Source organism: Ranitomeya imitator, chromosome 4 (genome assembly GCF_032444005.1).
Source record: "Ranitomeya imitator isolate aRanImi1 chromosome 4, aRanImi1.pri, whole genome shotgun sequence".
Lineage (NCBI taxonomy): Eukaryota > Metazoa > Chordata > Amphibia > Anura > Dendrobatidae > Ranitomeya > Ranitomeya imitator.
Window position 1 is genome coordinate 31,411,387 of NC_091285.1, and position 11,265 is coordinate 31,422,651.

Genomic DNA, 11,265 nt, shown 5'->3' on the forward strand with positions numbered 1-11,265 from the left:
CCCAGTAATTGTTGCGCAGTTTGTCCTGAGTATGCTGGTACCCCATATGTGGGGGTAAACCACTGTTTGGGCACACGTCAGGGCTCGGAAGTGAGGGAGCACCATTTGACTTTTTGAATACGAGATTGGCTGGAATCAATGGTGGCGCCATGTTGCGTTTGGAGACCCCTGATGTGCCTAAACAGTGGTAACCCCTCAATTCTAACTCCAACACTAACCCCAACACACCCCTAACCCTAATCCCAACTGTAGCCATAATCCTAATCACAACCCTAACCCCAACACACCCCTAACCACAACACTAACCCCAACACACCCCTAACCCTAACCACAACCCTAATTCCAACCCTAACCCTAAGGCTATGTGCCCACGTTGCGGATTCGTGTGAGATATTTCCGCACCATTTTTGAAAAATCTGCGGGTAAAAGGCACTGTGTTTTACCTGCGGATTTTCCGCGGATTTCCAGTGTTTTTTGTGCGGATTTCACCTGCGGATTCCTATTGAGGAACAGGTGTAAAACGCTGCGGAATCCGCACAAAGAATTGACATGCTGCGGAAAATACAACGCAGCGTTCCCGCGCGGTATTTTCCGCACCACGGGCACAGCGGATTTGGTTTTTCATATGTTTACATGGTACTGTAAACCTGATGGAACACTGCTGCGAATCTGCAGCCAAATCCGCACCGTGTGCACATAGCCTAATTCTAAAGGTATGTGCACACGCTGCGGAAAACGCTGCGGATCCGCAGCAGTTTCCCATGAGTGTACAGTTCAATGTAAACCTATGGGAAACAAAAATCGCTGTACACATGCTGCGGAAAAACTGCACGGAAACGCAGCGGTTTACATTCCGCAGCATGTCACTTCTTTGTGCGGATTCCGCAGCGGTTTTACAACTGCTCCAATAGAAAATCGCAATTGTAAAACCGCAGTGAAATGCGCAGAAAAAAACGCGGTAAATCCGCCATAAATCCGCAGCGGTTTAGCACTGCGGATTTATCAAATCCGCAGCGGAAAAATCCGCAGAGGACCAGAATACGTGTGCACATTCCTAACCCTAACCCTAGCCCTAACCCTAGCCCTAACCCTAACCCTAGCCCTAACCCTACCCCTAACCCTACCCCTAACCCTACCCCTAGCCCTACCCCTAACCCTAACCCTATTCTAACATTAGTGGAAAAAAAAAATTTCTTTATTTTTTTTATTGCCCCTACCTATGGGGGTGACAAAGGGGGGGGGGGGTCATTTATTATTTTTTTTTATTTTGATCACTGAGATAGATTATATCTCAGTGATCAAAATGCACTTTGGAACGAATCTGCCGGCCGGCAGATTCGGCGGGCGCACTGCGCATGCGCCCGCCATTTTGGAAGATGGCGGCGCCCGGGAGAAGACGGACGGGACCACGGCTGGATCGGTAAGTATGATAGGGTGGGGGGGGACCACGGGGGGGGGGGGGGGATCGGAGCACGGGGGGGGGGGAATCGGAGCGCGGGAGGGGTGGAACGGAGCACGGGGGGGCGTGGAACGGAGCACGGGGGGGCTGGAACGGAGCACGGGGGGGTGGAACGGAGCACGGGGGGGGGTGGATCGGAGTGCAGGGGGGGTGATTGGAGCACGGGGGGGTGATTGGAGCACGGGGGGAGCGGACACGAGCACGGGGGGGAGCGGAGCACAGGGCGGAGGGGAGCCGGAGCAGTGTACCGGCCAGATCGGGGGGGTGGGGGGGCGATCGGTGGGGTGGGGGCACACTAGTATTTCCAGCCATGGCCGATGATATTTCAGCATCGGCCATAGCTGGATTGTAATATTTCACCCGTTATAATGGGTGAAATATTACAAATCGCTCTGATTGGCAGTTTCACTTTCAACAGCCAATCAGAGCGATCGTAGCCACGAGGGGGTGAAGCCACCCCCCCTGGGCTAAACTACCACTTCCCCTGTCCCTGCAGATCGGGTGAAATGGGAGTTAACCCTTTCACCCGATCTGCAGGGACGCGATCTTTCCATGACGCCGCATAGGCGTCATGGGTCGGATTGGCACCGACTTTCATGACGCCTACGTGGCGTCAAAGGTCGGGAAGGGGTTAATAGGGTGAGTAAAGTATAGCTAGGGTATTAGTTGGAGTCTTGCTACTGTGTCCCCCACCCGTCCGGAGAAAGGGGTCCCAAGCCTCACTTGTGAGCAGAGCAATGGCTACCAGCCCATCCAAGTATATCGGACTGATGGACACAGCGATTTCCCGTCTTCATCAGTCTCTTAGACTATACTCGTTCACTCACGGGTGATAATTTGTGACATTGGTACAACTACAACAGAGGGTTTCTGGTTCAAAGTGAGCTGGTACACTCCATGCCCTGCTCCAAACACATGTCTCCGCCGCTGATCCGGTGATTCTTTACAGGTTGCACTTGTAATGTCCCAACTACAGCGCACATGACCGCTGCAGCCAATCATCAGCGCTTCTGCCGATGTTGCTCCCGCTGCAACTCCTTACTGGTCCCTTACACATCTCTGTACACATAGCTTCCTGCAGTGATGCTTTTACCCATTGCAATGTTAAACCTGCAGTAAAAAGAACCCCCAAAAAAAACATTTTGGTACAGAACCTGCCGATGTGGATTTTCCATTGCAGAATATTCTGTCCCGGGTGGGCTGGGGATGTTAAAACGTGTAGAGAATGTTGCGTACAATCAACATTGCGGATCTTAAAGGGATTGTCCACTACTTAAATTCTACAGTGACTCAAAATTTTATAAAAAAAACACATACTTGGCTCCCGGACTGGGTCGGTGTCAGCGATGTTGGTGCGGTCATCCACTGACATGTATATCACAGTTCTGTCTGATGCAAGGGAGAACCCTGCAGCCAATCCACGGATAGGCTGCAGCGCTCACGTGACATAATCGTACCATGTGACCACCATAAGACTGCCGAAATAGCTGGTGGTAGGGGGGTCCTGGAGGTGAGTGTATGTTTTCATTTGTGGCAGTGAAGCATTTAAGAAAGATTTGTCCAGTAATGAACAAACGCTTAAGTTTTAGTGGCTCTTCCAAGGTTCTCGTGTCCTAAAAAGACATCCCTACACGCTCACACTATACATCTCCGATGGTGTTTGCATTGTGCACAGAAACCTATCACTTGCTCAAGTGCATATGCCCTGGTGTCCACAGTCCAGGTAACAGGTGACCTGTTTACATGGCCTACTACATGGATAGATTTTTGTTTCGGTCACAGCCAAGTGTCTAGAGAGTAATTCTAGTAGCATGGCAGCGTAGCTGAGAAGGCTTTTTCTGCAAGAAGGGATTACATTGTTTGTCCAGAGCTTTTAAGACGTGAATGTCACATTAACCTTTTTAGAGTTGTCACATGAAGACAGTTCCTCTCCACGTGTCCTATAGTGCATATACGCATCACAGAGGAAGGCTGTTTCGTTTCGTACCCTCCAAGTTAAATGTCTGCCATGTAGTTCCCCCTTAAATATCCCTAGCTCTAACAGTTGACCACCTGAGACTTGCGAGGTCTTGCATCTGTGGATTGCAGTCGTTTTAGGGGTGCTGTTATTTTACAGTTGGCATCTCACAATTATTTATTATGCTTAAATAGCGCCATCGTATTTCACTGCGCTTTACTGACATTATCATTGCTGTCCCTATTGGGGCTCACAATCTAATTTCCCTATCAGTAAGTCTTTGGTATGTGGGAGAAACCTGGAGGAAACCCACGCAAATAAGGAGAGAACATGCAAGCTCCTTGCAGATGTCCTTGGTCGAATTTTGACCCTGGACCTCAGCGATTCCGAGCAACAGCGCTAACCACCGAGCCACCATACTGCCCACAATGTGGCTGGTATCCAGTTCCATCTGCAGGAACTGATGTGCGCTCAAGTTATCAATCTTGTGCAAGCGTTTGTCCCCGCTCGTGACTGTGACTTTCTTCTGCATCAGGTGAGACTCCCACCTACTTGTCTTGTGTGTGTATATATACAGCCAATATAAATTGGTAAAATTAGATGATGGGCCCAAACGTACACCAAATGCGGTTCAAATTCACATCCGTCGTAACATTTCCAGCCATAGATTTAACCCCTCAATGACCGCCAATACGTCTTTTTACTGACCTGAGATATGAGAATAGCCTCCCCATACAGGTGAAAATCCAGCAGCTGTCGGCTGTGCACTATAGCTGACAACCTGCTTGATTAGCCACGATCAGCGTTGGCACCGTCCATATCTGTTTAACCCCTTAGATGCTGCTGTCAAGTGATTACATCATACATTAACATAATGTGGGGGCTTCCTATTTAACCCTTCAGAGCCCTTCCTCCCAACTACGCAGCCCTTCTCCTCCAAAACAAACTTCTTCACTATTACAGAAGATCGACTCTCCACTCTACTCTCAAGATCGCATCTCATCACCTGTGCACTTGACCCGATCCCTTCCCACTTTATCCCAAACCTCGCCACAGTCTTCATCCCAACCCTAACCCATCTCTTCAACCTATCACTAACAACTGGTGTTTTCCCCTCAAGCTTTAAACATGCCTCAATCACACCTATCCTCAAAAAGCCTTCTCTTGATCCATCCTCTGTATCTAGCTATCGCCCTACATCACTTCTCCCCCATGCCTCCAAACTACTGGAACACTTCCATCTTGAACTGTCCTCCCATCTATCTTCCGGCTTCCTTTTCGACCGCTTACAATCTCGCTTCCAGTCACACCACTCCACTGAAACTGCCCTAACTAAGGTCACCAATGACCTATTAACCGCCAAGAGCAAGCGACACTACTCTATCCTCCTCCTTTTGAACCTGTCCTCTGCCTTTGACACAGTGGACCATTCCCCATTACTACAGACCCTCTGATCCCTTGGCATCACAGACTTGGCCCTATCCTGGATCTCATCATACCTAACAGACAGGACATTCAGCGTCTCCCACTCACACACCACCTCCTCACCTCGCCCTCTATCTGTCGGAGTCTCGCAAGGTTCAGTTCTAGGGCCCCTGCTCTTCTCCATTTACACCTTTGGCCTGGGACAGCTCATAGAATCTTTCAGTATCACCTCTATGCTGATGACACACAAATCTACATCTCTGGACCAGATATCACCTCCCTACTAACCAGAATCCCTCCATGTCTATCCGCTATTTCATCCTTCTTCTCCACTAGATTTCTAAAATTTAACATGGACAAAACAAAATTCATTGTCTTTCCCCCATTTCACGTGAGCCCCCCCCAATGAACCTATCCATTACAGTAAACGGCTGCCCACTCTCCCCAGTCCCACAAGCTCGCTGCCTTGGGGTAAACCTTGACATTGATCTCTCCTTCAAACCACATATCCAAGCCCTTTCCACTTCCTGCCGCCTTCAACACAAAAATATTTCCCAGATCCGTACATTCCTAAACCAAGAATCTGCAAAAACCCTAGTCCATGCCCTCATCATCTCCCGCTTTGACTACTGTAACCTCCTGCTCTGTGGCTTCCCCTCTAACACTCTTGCACCCTTCCAATCTATTCTAAACTCTGCTGCCCGACTAATCCACCTGTCCCCCCGCTATTCCCCGGCCTCTCCCCTCTGTCAATCCCTTCACTGGCTCCCATTACCCAGAGACTCCAGTACAAAAGCCTAACCATGACATACAAAGCCATCCACAACCTGTCTCCTCCATACATCTGTGACCTTGTCTCCCGGTACTTACCTACACGCAACCTCCGATCCTCACAAGATCTCCTTCTCTACTCCCCTCTTATCTCCTCTTCCCACAGTCGTATACAAGATTTCTCTCGCGTATCACCCCTACTCTGGAACTCTCTACCACAACATATCAGACTCTCACCTACCATCGAAACCTTCAAAAAGAGCCTGAAGACCTACCTCTTCCGACAAGCCTACAACCTGCAGTAACCACCGATCGACCAAACCGCTGCACGGCCAGCTCTATCCTCACCTACTGTATCCTCACCCATCCCTTGTAGATTGTGAGCCCTCGTGGGCAGGGTCCTCACTCCTCCTGTAGCAGGCGGGACTTGTATTGTTCAATATTATTGTACCTGTTTTTATTATGTATACCCATCCTTACATGTAAAGCGCCATGGAATAAATGGCGCTATAATAATAAATAATAATAACGCCATCGGCACCCAATATGTAGGACCCTCAAAGTCACTTCAAACCTGGGTAGGTCCCTAAAAAACAAAAAAAAAAACAATTTTTTTAAATATTTTACAAATGGTGCTGATGTAAAAGAAACGTGGGAAATATTATTAATGTTTTTCTATGGTATGACTACCTGGATGAAAGGGATAATCAAAGTTTGAAAATTGCTATTTTTATTTTTACATTTTGTCAAATTTTTGATATTTTTTTTTAATAAACACAAAACATATTGACCTAAATTTACCATTATCATAAATTATTCTGGCCACTAAGGGGTTAATATGGCTACTTGTCTAGAACTGTTCTGTTCTTTTCACAGACCTGTTTGATAAAGTTCCAGTTCTGTAAGAAATTGAGGGTCAGTCCATCTGACATGTTTAATTGGACTAACCGTGTGACTTGAATTGCATATATATATATATTATTTTTTTCCCCCTTGTTTGCCCTAAGCGTTGGATCTAACTGCATCCGATCATTTAGGAACTGGACTGAATGACTCCATTGTGAACGTGGCGCTCCTTGTCACTGAATCTTGGCCTCCACAGTGTGAGATCTTCCTGTTCACTGAAAACCATTTTTAATCTGTCACTTGCACCATTTAAGCCAAATTTCCTATATTAAAAAAACAAAACACAAAAAACCCCTTTGAACACTCCGTTAGGGTCAGGGTATGGGTCTGATGACCTGATCTTGACGGTCTCATATGATGGAGTTGAGTTAGGGACAGGAGACTAGTCGTTGATACTTAGTCTACATACAAAAACGATCCAGTCATGATTGACAGGTATTTGCATGGTATGGCTCCACTGGCATTTGTGGCATATTGCCGTGTGCCGGAGGTCGCACATGCTCAGTCACTCACCAAAGCCAGATCTCTGCATAGTGATCCTTTGCTCGTTTCGCAACAAATTGCTTTCTGCCCTGCCTGTCACTGAAGGAGCAAGTCCTTTATAGTTGCATGGCAGGATAGCTTTTTTTTCACAGGGAAAGCAAGAAACGATTATATTGTCTGCTGTCAGAGGGAGAAGGAGACTGATTCTCTCCAGAGCTAGAGAAGTGTCACATATTTTCCTTTTTATAGCTGCTGACTGGCTGTGGAGGGTCATGTGACACATCATGTGACTTCACGGAACCTGGAAGTCCTTGCTATTAATCCCTACTTGTTTTTATCATGTAGTGGCCATCCAGTATGTGCCGTGCGCCTCCAAAAATCTCTCTGGGTGCAATGAAAACAGCTGAGCATTGTTGCATCGAGGTTGTACAAGTGTCTTGATGGGAAGCTGGGTAGTGTTTATACCCGCAGGGAATGATCAGTTATTCCCTATGTATTTATCTATTGCCTGACTGTAGTTGAGCAAAGTGATTCTTAGGACCTTGGTCCAGCAGACACATTGGTAGCCCATGGCCACCAGACCAGATCCCAGTGAACATCCTACCTGCCTGGTTCCATTTTTGATGAAGTCATTCGGACATCCGACTAATCAACAGAGGAGTCGCGGATGTGGGCATGTAGGAGGGGTTTCTGATTTGGCGGCCATGGATTGTAGATGTGGCGCTGAACCATGATCCTGCAAACAATTTTGCTCAATCCTACCTACATGGGATCTTAGGAAGGTTACAACTTACATGGAGTCTTACAGGTGATGAGTAATGTCCAGAGGAAATGGCCTTAATATATATATTTCCCATTTCATTTTTTCTAATTATTAAAATTAGTGGTAAAAATTCACACTGGTTTTCTAACTAGTGACTCCAGGTGCAGTGTTGATAAATTATGTATTTTGGCCGCTGCTTACCTAGTGTTTGCCTAGTGCTTTTTAGCGTTTTCATTGCTGTTCACATACTGGCATTTGCACCTGTTGCGTCCAACCGGTGATGGGTTTGTTGGGAACGACCTAGAGGACATTACTATATTCACATATGACAGCAAAGAAAGCTACAGGGTCCTGCGCACCACTAAAGCTGCATGGATGTTGCAGGTCCTTACTAGTTGAAGGACCTTTAACGTTATGTGATCAGTTACATGCCTGGAAGGAAGTTCAAAATGTGTGGGGGTGAAGCCGAGAGAGCGGTGTGTTGGGGTGGAGCAGAGAGCGCTGTGTGTGGGGGTGGAGCAGAGAGCGCTGTGTGTGGGGGTGGGGCAGAGAGCGCTGTGTGGGGAGTGGAGCAGAGAGCGCTGTGTGGAGAGGTGGAGCAGAGCGCTGTGGGTGGAGCAGAGAGTGCTGTGTGTGGGGGTGGGGCAGAGAGCACTGTGTGGGGAGTGGAGCAGAGCGCTGTGTGGAGAGGTGGAGCAGAGCGCTGTGGGTGGAGCAGAGCGCTGTGTGGAGGGGTGGAGCAAAGAGCGCTGTGGGTGGAGCAGAGTGCGCTGTGTGGATGGAGCAGAGCGCTGTGGGTGGAGCAGAGAGCGCTGTGTGTGGGGGTGGAGCAGAGCACTGTGTGGGTGGAGCAGAGAGCGCTGTGTGTGGGGGTGGAGCAAAGAGCTCTGTGTGGAGGTGGGGCAGAGAGCGCTGTGTGGGGGTGGGGCAAAGAGCGCTGTGTGTGGGGGTGGAGCAGAGAGCGCTGTGTGGGGGTGGGCAGAGAGCGCAGTGTGTGGGGGTGGAGCAGAGAGTGCTGAAGGTGGGGGTGGAGAAGAGAGCGCTGTGTGTGGGGTGGGGCAGAAAGCGCTGTGTGTGGGGGTGGAGCAGAGAGCGCTGTGTGTGGGGGTGGAGCAGAGAGCGCTGTGTGGAGCAGAGCGCTGTGTGGGTGGGGCAGAGAGCGCTGTGGGTGGGGCAGAGAGCGCTGTGTGGGGGTGGAGCAGAGAGTGCTGTGTGTGGGTGGGGCAGAGAGCGCTGTGTGGAGCAGAGCGCTGTGTGGGTGGGGCAGAGAGCGCTGTGGGTGGGGCAGAGAGCGCTGTGTGGGGGTGGAGCAGAGAGCGCTGTGTGTGGGTGGGGCAGAGAGCGCTGTGTGGGGGTGGGCAGAGAGCGCTGTGTGTGGGGGTGGAGCAGAGCGCTGTGTGTGGGGGTGGGGCAGAGAGCGCTGTGTGGGGGTGGGGCAGAGAGCGCTGTGTGGGGGTGGGGCAGAGAGCGCTGTGTGTGGGGGTGGAGCAGAGAGCTCTGTGTGGGGGTGGAGCAGAGCGCTGTGTGTGTGGGGGTGGGGCAGAGAGCGCTGTGTGTGGGGGTGGGACAGAGAGCGCTGTGTGTGGGTGGAGCAGAGAGCGCTGTGGAGGTGGGGCAGAGAGCGCTGTGTCTGGGGGTGGGGCAGAGAGCGCTGTGTGTGGGTGGAGCAGAGAGCGCTGTGAAGGTGGGGCAGAGAGCGCTGTGTGTGGGGGTGGGGCAGAGAGCGCTGTGTGTGGGTGGAGCAGAGAGCGCTGTGGAGGTGGGGCAGAGCGCTGTGTGTGGGGGTGGGGCAGAGAGCGCTGTGTGTGGGTGGAGCAGAGAGGTGTGGAGGTGGGGCAGAGCGCTGTGTGTGGAGGTGGGGCAGAGAGCGCTGTGTGGGGGTGGAGCAGAGAGCGCTGTGTGTGGAGGTGGGGCAGAGCGCTGTGTGTGGGGGTGGGGCAGAGAGCGCTGTGTGTGGGTGGAGCAGAGAGGTGTGGAGGTGGGGCAGAGCGCTGTGTGTGGGGGTGGGGCAGAGAGCGCTGTGTGGGGGTGGGGCAGAGAGCGCTGTGTGTGGGGGTGGAGCAGAGAGCTCTGTGTGGGGGTGGAGCAGAGCGCTGTGTGTGTGGGGGTGGGGCAGAGAGCGCTGTGTGTGGGGGTGGGGCAGAGAGCGCTGTGTGTGGGTGGAGCAGAGAGCGCTGTGGAGGTGGGGCAGAGAGCGCTGTGTGTGGGGGTGGGGCAGAGAGCGCTGTGTGTGGGTGGAGCAGAGAGCGCTGTGGAGGTGGGGCAGAGCGCTGTGTGTGGGGGTGGGGCAGAGCGCTGTGTGTGGGTGGAGCAGAGAGGTGTGGAGGTGGGGCAGAGAGCGCTGTGTGTGGGGGTGGAGCAGAGAGCGCTGTGTGTGGGGGTGGAGCAGAGAGCGCTGTGTGTGGGGGTGGAGCAGAGAGCGCTGTGTGTGGGGGTGGAGCAGAGAGCGCTGTGTGTGGGGGTGTGGCAGAGAGTGCTGTGGGGGTATAGCAGAGTGCCGGGTGTGGGAAGTGGTGATATAGCAGAGCCCTGGGTGTAGGGATATGGATGTAGCAGAGTGCTATGTGTGGTGTAAAAGTGTTGTGTATAAATATGCTCCCTCCCCCCCAGCCACTTGCTTCTTTCCACCGTCTGGGAAGCTTTAGATAGGAAAAGGATTTCATACTAGTTAGACGTACATTTTTTTTTTTTCACGCAATAGAAAAACGGACCAAGTTTCATCAATGATTTGCTTTCGAGTTTTATCAGTCTTTCACGTGTGTGGACAGAAAAAAAAAAAGGTTTCTCCTCTTAACAGTCCATTAAAATTGGATGGTATCCGAGTGCTGCCTGTTTTTTTCAGACCCGTAGACTTGCATTGCCCATTTTGATCTGCCGCTGAGATGAAGTTTGGAAATATTTCTGCGACTTTGCGCAGAACGAATGTTCCATGAAAAATCCGTATGAGAACGGCCCCATTCTGTTATGAGTGCGAGTGCTATCTAGCACTAATTGTACGGTGCGTCCGGTAGCCCGAACAATGTGCTAGGTCTTTGAAACGCAAGACAATTTATTGCTTCCATTATTCTCCATGCAAATGAGGCTGAAGTGCTATAAGTATGATCTGAGCACTTTCCTGTGCGTCTTCATCCCCGGCACCAATCCCCACCGTGCGCCACCTTCTGCTTGACTGTCTTATAGACCCAGTGATGGGCAGAGATAGATGGAGAACAAGCAGGTGGGAAGGTGCACTTAAATATTTGGCCGCATCATTGGTTATATGGCTATAGAAAGTTCCGATTCATGTGAGAAGGGGGGAACGAACCTGCAGTCATATAATAGGGCAACATCAATCTGACTCTTCCCTCCTCTAAATCCTCTGCAAAACTTGCTGCAAATCCACCTCTTAGTCTTCTGGCTTGCACATGGGTGTGAACGCTCGAGAGCGAGAGATCTATGTTGTGGCTTCCTTTTAAGTTTTAGGTCTCTCAATGTTAGGTTTTGTGTATATTTTGGTATGTG

General features: G+C 50.6%; 1 protein-coding gene across 5 annotated transcripts in view; it reads left to right on the forward strand.

The window, feature by feature from the left end:
- Positions 1 to 11,265, forward strand: part of PWWP2A (PWWP domain containing 2A) — a 48,237-nt gene that overhangs the window by 11,236 nt on the left and 25,736 nt on the right. The gene's annotated exons all lie outside the window — the stretch shown is intronic.